The 12,367-nt window shown below is 35.3% G+C and overlaps 1 pseudogene; it reads right to left on the bottom strand.

Moving 5' to 3' along the window:
• The window catches only part of LOC136379006 (eukaryotic translation initiation factor 3 subunit F pseudogene), a 67,662-nt pseudogene extending 55,724 nt beyond the window's left edge, over positions 1-11,938 (bottom strand).
• Between the last annotated feature and the right edge of the window lie 429 nt (positions 11,939-12,367).

The following is a 12,367-nucleotide window of genomic DNA, read 5'->3' as shown; positions in this document are numbered from 1 at the left end:
AATGGAATGCTACATGGCCATAAAAAAGAAGGAAATCTTACCATATGTGACAGCTCAAATAGACCTAGAGAGTATTATGCTAAGTGAAATAAACCAGTCAGAGAAAGACAAGTGCCATATGATTATACTTATATGTGAAATTTAATGAGCAAAATAAACTAATAAACAAAGTAGAAACAGACTCATAGATACAGAGAACAGACTGACAGCTGTTGAAGGGGAATAGAGGTCTGGGTAAAAAAAATAAAGGAATTAAGCAGAAAAAATAAGACAGACAACATATGGTGATTGCCAGAGGATAAGAGTGGTGGAGGTAAGTGAACGAGGGCAGAGGGGGATAAATGATGGCAGGCTTAACTGTGGGTTGTGGGCACACAATAAAGTGTTCAGACGATGTGTTCTAGAGTTGTGCACCCCAAGAAAGTCAGTAGAAACTGATAATGCTGAAGCAATGAAAGGATGTAGAGTTGTTAAATCAATGAACTGAAGCATACTAAAGCATATTATTTAGTTAATACAACAAATGGTTAAGAAGATTTTCTGAGGACTAGAAGTCAAACTGGGAAAAAAGTAGAGGGATAGTATTGTTTTAAACAGTTTTTTGTAGTATTTGAGTATTATACTAAGCATACATTACTTTGATGCAATAATTTATTTTAAGGGAGAGAAAAGAGAAGAGGTCAGAGAATAAAATCTTGGCCAATTCTTGCACTAACAGGGCAAATGTGAGAGAAGAAAAGAAAATAGAGACCTTTAGACCTTTAGGATGAATGTTATACAATAGCATATTAACTTTTTGACATATTTAAAGAGTGGAAACCTTATATTTATTAAAAGTTTGAAATGGATTTGGCCATTGATCTACAATGAAAGTAGAAATATCTGTCAAATGATTCCTTTTTTCACTTGGAAAGAATAAATCATTCTAATAAAAATTTATGTCAAAATCTACCAATTATACTTTTATAAAACCTGAGGTCAAAATATTATCTTATTATATTATATTACTATGTTAGTATATATGTATAATATGTTATAAATTACTATTGTTTTATGGTATGTTATGTTTTATTGTTATGTTATGATACGTTATGTTATACCAAAAAACTTCAGCCATACCAATGTTTCCAAATATTTGGATTGCAAGTGTTTTGTACAACAGGCTAAGTTTTTCAAAATACCTTATTTTTCAATATATTATAATAACATTTTACCATATTCACAATAGATATAAAATTATTCTTCTGAATAGAATCCTAATCAATACTTAAATTACATGGCTATCATATTGATATAATATTTAGAATTATAATTTTACCTGTTTACAATTTATTATATTTATGTTCATGATAATTAATCATGTGATTATAGGTCTAAATGTTATAATTATTTTTCTAATTATTAGTTAGCATGTGTTTTCTGAACTAGTTATATCATTAAAATATAGGGGAATAATGTTAATGTCATTCACATTTATATTAGCATATTTCTAAACTGCCTATTTCTCATCTTTACATGTTTTTCCTTGATTAAACATCTTTGCAAATTATTCTCAAGTGTATTGCTATTAACTTCAACAAGTTATGTTAGTTTAAATCATTTATTCTGTTGAAATACTATATTACATAACCAGTTTTGCAAATCTGTTAGTGATTTGAACTAATTTGTTCTTTAGAAACTATGCGAGAATAATTATGCTTTGATCTTGTAAATTAGCCAAATGGAATATTGTTTATAATGTAATTTAAGTGAACACTGCCATTATATTAAATAGGGTTTCTTGGCTCATTGCTTAATGGACCTCAGTTAATGGGCTTTTCGTGGGGAAACAGAAGATCCACTGAACTTAACGGGATAAGAGAAGCACAGTTGTCCTCACCAATATTTTCATTATGTAGGAAAGAATAAAAACCAAATCAATCTATTTCAACACAATTTTCAAAGTGTTATTTAAGAATTTTTAATCTAGAGGTGAGTTGTGGTTGCATGATGTTTAACATTAGTGAAAAGCAAAAATGTTTAAACTGCCTCTTTTAGAATCTGTCCTAGAATTCTCACAGCTGTGGGATTTTGTCAGTGATAGTAATCACTACACATGCATGTTACCTACCCATGAGACCCTGGGTTCCCATTCTAGACCATTCCATTTCTTGGAACTGTTTTATCCTTGAAATTATAAACTCTAATATTCTATTCTCTGACCAACTTCAGATTCTTTTATCCCTCAATTTTTATTTCTGCTAATTATTTCTTGACCTCTTTATTTTCTTTCAATTAACTTATCCAATAAAATTATAATTTATTGTGCCCTTAATGTTGTCCTACATACTTTATATACATTATCTTATTTAAAGCATATGACAATCCTATGAGATAGGAATTATTACCCCATTTCATGCATGAAGAAATTGAGGCATAAAGAGGTTAATAGATTGCTTAAGAGACTTGAGAGGACAATGATTCAAATTCAGGTCTAGTTGTTCCATAGCTTATGCCATACAGTTCTCATGTTTTTTCATCCTTCCATGTTCAACTGTGAGCACAAAATACCTCATTTCAATCTCTTTTTTTCTCTCTCTCTCATTTCCTCCTTTTTTCCCTTCCTCCCCTCTCTTTATTCCCTCAATTCCTTATCTTCTAGTCTGTACACCACCCTTAAAAAGACCCAACATCACTAGCTGAACCATTCACTTTCTCTGTTCTTATATTCAGGCTGGTGAGCACTATGGAGAAATCATACACCCACGAGGACTAGTGCCATTACCCATGCATTGTCTCTGGTCCCAGTTGAGTCTTCAATGCTACCCAGCTGCGTGCCTTTGTCAGCTCCCTTCTTCACTATAAACTTCATTTCCTTAAACCTCCTGCTTCGCCATTTTCTGTGTATTGAGCTAACTCAAAGGTCTGTCTAATTGGCTTACATAAATGACAAATCTCCTCCAGTATCAAGCTTTACTTTCAAGAATACAAGCAATCAAAAGGCACACGGGGAGCACAGAGAGGTCTAAGACATCCTGCATAGCTCTTATAGTCCATCATTCCTGCATTAGACATGCAGAGTGTGGTCAGAGTAAAAGATGAAGTCTTTAAGAAATACTCATGCATTATTACCTTATATGGTGGGAACATTTAGGTAATGAAATATATCCATTTTGTACCCCAAATAGTCACTTTGCTTGCATGACATTTTCCAGAGAGCCATGCTCCATAAATCTATACAACCTGGGTCTGTTTATCATAAGCAATCTTAAGTAATATAAATAAACTATAAATAATATAAATATAAATAGCTCTCCTTCTAGCAAAAATCATCAGTCTATTTACAAAGAGTTGAGTTATCAGTATGTCTACAAGAATCACTTATTCTTCTTCCCAAGAATTCCTTTATCCCCAACTATAAACACAGACAGGCCAATTGCTTTAACTCCATACTCCTTTTCATATTTAGTCAAGAATCCTGCAACTTTTTTAAAAATAAATTATCCCTTAGCTAAGAAAGTCCTTACATTTCCTATTTCAAATTATACACTTTATTTCAGATCCATCCCATCCTCTTTCCTCTAGCCTCAATGGAAAAAGTATTCTTTGTTTTGTCTAAAGCTAAGCCTCCTCTAAGTAGCCTCCTTTTTTCTCTACCCTCAATATTTTTATTAACTAGTTGCAAGTCTATCTAATTGCATTCTTAACTAGCCAACATTTCATTTAAGCAATAATTTCCCTTTTATCCATTACTTCTATAGGGCACAGTTTTGAACATATAGTGCATACCTTAAAAATTATTAATTTGGAGGGTTGTCATGGGTTGAATTGTGTCCCCCAAACTTCATATTTTGAATTCCTAACCACAGAAAATGACCTTATTTAGAGATAGGGTCATTGCAGAGTAATTAGTTAAGATTAGTTAAGTAGTGTGGGTCTCTAATCCAATATAACTGGTATCATTATATAAAAGAGCTATTTGGAGAGAGCACATATGGACAACACCATGTGAAGATGAAGGGAGAGATTGGGGTAATGCTTCTATGTGCCAAGGAAGGCCAGATACGTACCATAAACTGGGTTGTTTATAATAATACAGATTTATTCTTTCACATTCCTGGTGTGCAGAAGTCTGAGGATTCTGGGGTGAGAATTCTTCCCTGCCTCTTTCAGCTTCTGGTGGCTTTAAGCTTTCCTTGGCTGTGTCTACATAGCTTCACTTGCTATCCCTGTCTTCTCATGGTTTTCTCTGTGTCTTCTCTACTTGTGTTTCTCCCTCTATGTCTCTCTTATAAAAAGACTTGTCATTAGATTTAAGGCCCACTCTAAATCCTGGCTGATCTCAACTCTAGATCCTTAACTTAATTATACTGGGAAATACCTCCTTTTCCAAAGAAGGACACATTCACTGACTTTAGGGATTAGGATGTATGCAGATCTTTTGGGGCAACCATTTAATCTAATACAGGCCCTAACTTTATTGAATTCTGAAAATAAAGGAGATGTAAAATTAGTACAAACAGATTTAATTTCTATCTCCATTTCTTCAGTGAGAGTCCAAGAATATACTCTTAATTAAGAGTAAACCATCCACCAACAAAAGGACCTGAAATATTTTACACTGTGGAAATGGTAACTTAACGGTGTAGGCAGAATCCAACTTCTTTTTGAAGATAATAAAGTCAATATTTCAAACACTACCTAAAATATTTTGGAGGGGAGTGAACCACTGTCTTCTCACTTTTATGGAATGTCATATAGGAAAAGTATTCTGTAAAGCTCTCCAAAGCTCATCCAGAAATTTCAAAAGAAGGCATATTTGAACCTAATGAAACCCAAAAAATTCCAATAGCAAAAATAAGTAGAAATGGAGTGAGTTATGTTGTAAGTGATTTGTGCAGAAGTCACCAGCTCTGGGTGAGAGGTTGAGCTTGAATATTTTCAAGGTCCCATTCAAGTCTACATTCTATGATTCTTCAATTTTCCTACACACAAGTAAAAATTACTCATAGATATTTGTCAAGTCTAAGGATACTGCTTAACTGTTTTTAATAATATTACTCATAAAAATCTCCTGATAGAAACAGCTGAAGCATTTACAGGTTGAAAAGAAGATGCAAAACTGCAGTACTTGGGCTGACAAAGATTATCAGGTCTGTTAGCGTGCGTACATTGTTCTATATATGACTCTAATAATCAGAATCATCTGTTATGAGTTCAGGTAATGAGTCATTTTATTTTTCATAAAAAAGACATCTTTAAATATGTTTTCTTTCACTATTATTGTTATTATTAAAGTATTATTCTTTCTTTCCATGTAATTTTGAAATTATGCTGTGGCACATGGGAATAAGAGCTCAAGGGAGGAGAAAGCATATTATAACAAGTAATAGTTTCATATATATTTTCTCTACTTCAGGGGTTGGGAACCTATGGCTTGCAAGCCAGATGTGGCTCTTTTGATGGCTGCATCTGGCTCGCAGACAAATCCTTAATAAAAAAAAATAATAACGTTAAAAACATAAAACAGTCTCATGTATTACAATCCATTCATTTCCTACCACTCATGTTCATGGTTGCGGGTGGCTGGAGCCAATCACAGCTGTCCTCCAGGACAAAGCCAAATTTTTATTGGATAATGAGTAACGTACATGGGTCGTTGTATGGCTCTCATGGAATTACATTTTAAAATATGTGGCGTTCATGGCTCTCTCAGCCAAAAAGTTTCCCACCCTTGCTACTTGCTAAAACTTTTTACAGATGGGGGTTTGGAACTGGATGAAATTCAACTAATTGGGGTAATAAACAATGCCAGGTGTAGATCAGGTCCAATTGCTTTTTTAAAATGTTGAATCCAACATTTTAAAAAACTAAAATATGTTAAAGTTGAAAACTGATCAGAATAATAGGCTAAGGCAGATACTCAGAAGTAACTGAAAAAGCTCAAAAACTTGCTTAGGGATCTAAACAGGTCACTTTACCTCTCTGTGATTCAGTTTTCCCAAGCATTAATAATAAAATAAAATGAAGGAAAAAAGCTTTTTAGCATGCGGTTGGAAAACAGCATAACACAAAATTCTAAAATGATTTCCATCACCAGGGCAACTTGGCAAGCAACTAAAAAGGGTTGAGGTCTAATAATTAGGAAAACTGTTGCAATTTTCAATGTACTAAAGTCTACTGAATTGGAGATTTTACTTAGGTAATAATAATGACTGTTCACAATAGGCCAGTTGTTATTTCAGATGCTTTCTTTATGGTGTCTTATTTAATCCACACCTCAATCCAATGAGGGGTTTATTTTTCCCCATTTTTAAAAAAAGAAAGTTGAGGATCAGAGTAATTTGTCTAAGTTCCCACACCTAATACATAGCCCCACTCAGATTCCAATCCAATCAACCTGTCTCCTGTTTCTTCTCTTAGCTAGTGTGCTATACAAGAGTTCTGTGCTAATCATAGGACGTCTCCTGAGTCTGAAACTATAGCCAATTACTTAGCCTTGGTGAACTTTGAGCTCATCTCTTTAAAAAGAATTCATACAATCATCTGAAAAAATACTATTTCATATTAAAAATACCGGGCTTTTCTGAATAGTAGAAAACAAGATAATGAAATATTTATTTAAAATATTAATTTGCTGAACCAATATTAATGACTTGCTACATACCAGATACTATAAAGTGTGTTAGGGAGAAAAAGACCTGTCCACTAACCTCAAGGTGTATATAGTGCTTGGAGTGGGAGGGAGAGTGATTAACAATACATAAGAATTTTGCATTTTACTTAATATTGGTGTAGGGTGGGGGTGTACATTTAAGCTGAGATATGATGGTTGAGAAGTAACTAGCCATAAAGAGGGAAGGTAGAAAAGAAGCAAGAACATTTTAAGTAAAGAAAACTAAATGTGCAGAGGTCCTGAGAAGAAAAGAGCTTGAGCTTACTCTAGAAAAACAAATGCCAGTGAGCTGGGAAAGAGGAAACAAAGGGGAGGATGTCTGGAGGTGAGCTTGCAGGGACAGAAGGCAAACTGTGCTGTGGGCTCTGGCGTGCAGTTTGAATGGCCGTCTACGTGGCATGAAACATTGGAGGGTTTAAGAAAGCAGACTGACACGATCCAATTTGTGTTTTAGAAATTTCACTTTGGTGCCTGTGTGGAGAATAGATTTGGACATAGATTTTCATACTCAACCATATGAGCACTCCTTAGGAACCATTAGAATAAAAAGTTTGAAAATTCTTTTTTTAAAATTTTATTTAGAAAATTAAATTTAATAAGGTGACATTGATCAATAAGAGTATATTTCCATAGCATTTGAACTGTTGATTATGTTGCATACCCATCACCAAAGTGAAATCATTTTCCATCACCTTATATTTGTCTCTCTTTATACCCTTTCCCCCAACCCCTACCCCCGTCCCTCTCTCTACACTCCCCTTCTCCTGTATCCCCCTCCCCCTGGTGACCACGTTGATGGGTGGATTTCCTTTTTGTTTAATTCCTAAAGACTCTAGCTGTACTGATTTTTATTTTATTTATTAATAAGCAATTTTGACTGCTAAGTTGTTTATTATATTTGCTTGTGCTATAACCTTCTTCATGACCCCTCCCCCATTTTTTTGGTCTACAAATCATAGATCTATTTCAATAACAACATTTTTTCCTTAAGATAAGGTATTATACTCAAAATCATTCTGTACGTTTTCAAATATATGGATATACTGTTAACAGAATATCTGTTAGCTTATTGCTTCTTTCATATTTTATCCAGCAGTTTAATGTCATGTCATTTATAAAATGTGTGTAAATAAATTGCTTGAGGTTTTATTACAATTCCAGTTGAATAAAATAATATTTTGAAAACTGTCTTTCATTTATACATTCAAATGCATTGCAGTCATTTAAATTAGTCTCCAGAATGTGCCCGAGGGCTCTAGAAGAAAATCAGGTGAGACTCAAGAAAGGCTTTATATCTCTTGCACTTGTCTTCATATTTTATATAATTTAGGAAAAAAAGAGCCCTGGCTGTTGGCTCAGTGGATAGAGAGAGCATCTTCCCAGTGCACCGAGGCTGCAGGTTCAATTCCAGGTCAGGGTATAAAGAAACAGCTAACGAGTGCACAACTGAATGGAACTAGTTGATGCCTCTCTCTCTCTTTCTCTTTTCCCCATCTTCCTCTTTCTCTCAAGTCAATGGAAAAAGAAGAGGGAACAACAATGCCCCATCTTTTTTTTTTCTTCTTTCTTCTCTGTTTTTGTTCAGCTTCTAATATCTATCTGCCTTTCTCTTTTTTAAGAAAGACCACATTGACTGCAGTGTCAGTGGAATCCAGGGCCCCGTTTCTGTTATGGAAGATGAAGGGGGAAATTCCTCCCCCTCCCCGTCCTTTACCAGGCAGAACTGGGCACAGGAGGGCCGTGAATGAAGGTGTGGTGTGCCATGGCAGTGTGTGTCCAGTTTCTGTGTGTAGTGTGTCTAGCCTAGAATGTCTATACTGCCTAACTTCCAGAATCCCTTTGGGTATCACACATTTTCCAGACAATCTCCCTCCAATTTGCAGACTCTATATTCTTCCAGTAATTTCCTTTTCGGCCCTAGTAGCCCGAAGGATCTGTTGCTTGCACCAGAACCCTACAATCATTAGCCTGCACCTGTGGGAAGGCAGTAGTAAATGTGGCCTTGTGAAAATGTGACTGACCTGCTTTGTGTAGGTCATATATCTAATTTTTGACAAAACAAAAAAATAAAAATCCATCCTTTCCTAACTCTTGAATATGACTGACCAAAATAAATATATAAATTTTGTTATAAATATAATTTATAAATTTTAAAACATTGAGACAGTTTTAAAATAACTGATGAAATAAACTTTTATTACTACAGTTCAGAAGGAAATATGGTCCCTATCACCAAATATGTATACTTTTATGTTGTATTTCTGTCTTTTGAAGGAACCACTTTCCAGCTTGGGTCTCAATATTCTAGCTGTATAAGAAGCTCGGAGCACAAATGTTTAAGTTCAGGTAGAAGCATTTATTTTTTGATTTCAAAGGAATTTCTGAATTTGTCATAATATCTTCCTTTGTAATGAAAATAGGCATTGAATTTTACAAAGGGAGATGCTAGCATCTTACGACATTCTTTATATTATACTTTCTGTTCTGTTAGTTTTGTGTTCACAAGAATTCCTAAATGTTTTTCTTTTGTTTTACTCTCCTCATGAAAAAATTCAGCACATTACCTGATGTTGTTATGTTGTTATTACCTTAGGTTGGCTGATAAAAATGCAACAGTTTTTAAATTAGGAAAGTACTGATGAGGACTAGAGAGCCAGTGATTTCTGTTCTTCAGTAAGAACTTGAACTCTTCTCATTCTTGCACTAGAAGATTCCATCAATGCTAATTATTCTCAGTGTTTATTGTCTACATGAGAATGAAGACCAAATCTTCTTCTTCTCCATGGAAAATTGTTTTGTTTGTTTTTTTAAGATTTTATTTATTCATTATAGAGAGGGGAGAGAGAGAGAGAGAGAGAGAGAGAGAGAGAGAGAGAGAGAGAGAAGGGGGGAGGAGCAGGAAGCATCAACTCCCATATGTGCCTTGACCAGGCAAGCCCAGGGTTTTGAACTGGCGATCTCAGCATTCCAGGTTGACGCTTTATCCACTGCGCCACCACAGGTCAGGCTCCATAGAAAATTGTTTTAACTATAGGATTTGACTAGATAGTTAAGATACTCAGACATATGGTCAATTCATTTTAGTAAGTGGTTTGACTGATCTCATTCTAAATTAACTTATTAATTTTATTTAAAACAGTGGTCCCCAACCTTTTTTGGGCCACGGACTGGTTTAATGTCAGAAAATATTTTCACGGACTGGCCTTTAGGGTGGGATGGATAAATGTATCACGTGACCGAGACAAGCATCAAGAGTGAGTCTTAGACGGATGTAACAGAGGGAATCTGGCCATTTTTTAAAAATAAAACATCGTTCAGACTTAAATATAAATAAAATGGAAATAATGTAAGTTATTTATTCTTTCTCTGCGGACCGGTACCAAATGGACCACGGACCGGTACCGGTCTGCGGCTGGGGGGTTGGGGACCACTGATTTAAAATAATTAAATTGTCTATGTTGATATAATTTATTTATTTAAACAGGAAAACTTATGGCTTGCCAGGCACTGTACTAGAAATTAACAAAGATGATGATTTCTTTATCTTTTAGTATTTTTATCACTTGCTCTATTATCTTCAAACCCAAACTGAAATAATACTATGGTATTATTCACCTTATATTAAAATTGTATTAGTTAAAATTATGCTGGATTGATTGAAGTAATGACCTAGTTGTTGTTAAATTTAAATAAAACTAATCATTTTTGAGAGAAATTAATTTTCTAAAAAGAAGTAAGTGACTTCTAGGCTAATTTAAAAAAAATGGTCAAACATCTTGGTAAAATTATATAAAGCCATCTTTCAAAATTATATTTCCATCAAAATAATTACATGTATATATGGTACCAGGAAATATCAGAGGGAACATTGTTAAGTATATGATTTTCTAACTATTATGGTGTACACTTGAAACTAATGCAAAATAATATTGAATGTAAACTGTAATTAAAATATTTTAAAATTATACAAAATGTGATTAGCTCACAATAATTACAAAATATGTTTTCATATTCCTGTCAGCCAGAAAGCATTCTAAAATGAAGGGTTTTCAGTAGGTATAAAATAGTAATAAAGCCTGACCAGGCAGTGGAGCAGTGCATAGAGCATTGGCCTGGGACACTGAGGACCCAGGTTTGAAACTCTTAGGTCTCTGGCTAGAGAGTGGGATTATAGACATGTCCCCATGGTCACTGGCATGAGACCAAAGGTCACTGGCTTGATGCCCAAAGTCACTAGTTCAAACACGGGGTCACTTGCTCTGCTGTATCCCCCTCCCCATCAAGGCACATATGAGAAAGCAATCAATGAACAACTCAAGTGCCGCAACTATGAGTTGATGCTTCTCATCTCTCTCCCTTCCTGTATGTCTGTCCCTGTCTGCCTTTCTCTCACTAAAAATATAAATAAAAATAAAATAAAATAGTAATACCATACATTATTTACCCAATGATTATCCTCAAATAATCTTTGCTCTTTACTTTTGGATTGATGCCATCCTGTGAATCTTTTCTTAGTCTTTGTGGTAAGAATTAATTACTATCCCCATTGCCTTTCCACAGGGTTTTTATAACTTATTACAGTACTTAACATATTGAATCTGCATTATTTTTTAACCTGTCTTCCACATGAGGTTGTTAGTTCTGTGGTAATGTTTTATTCACAGCTGTGTTCCCACAAAGTCAGTCACAGAGTGGGCAATCAATAAATATTGCTGAATGAAATGAGTATAACATTTTCCTAAGAAAATATTGGCCCTGGCCGGTTGGCTCAGTGGTAGAGCGTCGGCCTGGCGTGCAGGAGTCCCGGGTTCGATTCCCGGCCAGGGCACACAGGAGAAGCACCCATCTGCTTCTCCACCCCTCCCCCTCTCCTTCCTCTCTGTCTCTCTCTTCCCCCCCCTTAGCCAAGGCTCCATTGGAGCAAAGATGGCCCGGGCACTGGGGATGGCTCCTTGGCCTCTGCCCCAGGCGCTAGAGTGGCTCTGGTGGCAACAGAGCGACGCCATGGAGGGGCAGAGCATTGCCCCCTGGTGGACAGAGTGTCGCCCCCTGGTGGGCGTGCCGGGTGGTCCTGGTTGGGCGCATGCGGGAGTCTGTCTGACTGTCTCTCCCCGTTTCCAGCTTCAGAAAAATACAAAAAAAAAAAATATTACTAATTTTCATTTCCTTATTTTATTTTTGTTCTTGTTATTACTTTCGAGTGGTGATCTTTCCCTGTCCTCTCTTTGCATTTACCAACTTCGCAAATATGCACCTTCTTGCCTTTGCTTGCTCACTGCCCATTTCGGAATTTCCCCTGTTGTCTGGAGTTCCCTTATTCCTTGTTTTAAATGCCCCATATTAGCTCTTGTCTGAGACTGAAAATTCCTTCATAAACTTACACCACATATTTTGCAACAAGAAACCCTCCATAATCAAAGCATAACCCTGCAATAATGATTATTGAGCACAACTTATTATCTTAAGAGTGCTGGCAAGTTTCTACACCAGCAAATTTCAACCTTTTTCATCTTACGGCACATAAACTAATTACTAAAATTCTGCAGCACACCAAAATATAGATTATATATTTTTCTGAACTGACAAAAAATTGGTATAATTTTGATTCATTCACACTGGATGGCTATTGTGCGGCTATTGTCATTTTTTTTATTTGATAACTTAAGGGAAAAGGGATCAGAGCCCCTGATTTATTCAATAATCAGGTATTGT

This window comes from Saccopteryx leptura, chromosome 7, assembly GCF_036850995.1.
Source record: "Saccopteryx leptura isolate mSacLep1 chromosome 7, mSacLep1_pri_phased_curated, whole genome shotgun sequence".
Taxonomy (NCBI): domain Eukaryota; kingdom Metazoa; phylum Chordata; class Mammalia; order Chiroptera; family Emballonuridae; genus Saccopteryx; species Saccopteryx leptura.
The sequence above is the reverse complement of the archived record's forward strand: the minus strand, read 5'-3'. Positions and strand labels throughout refer to the sequence as shown.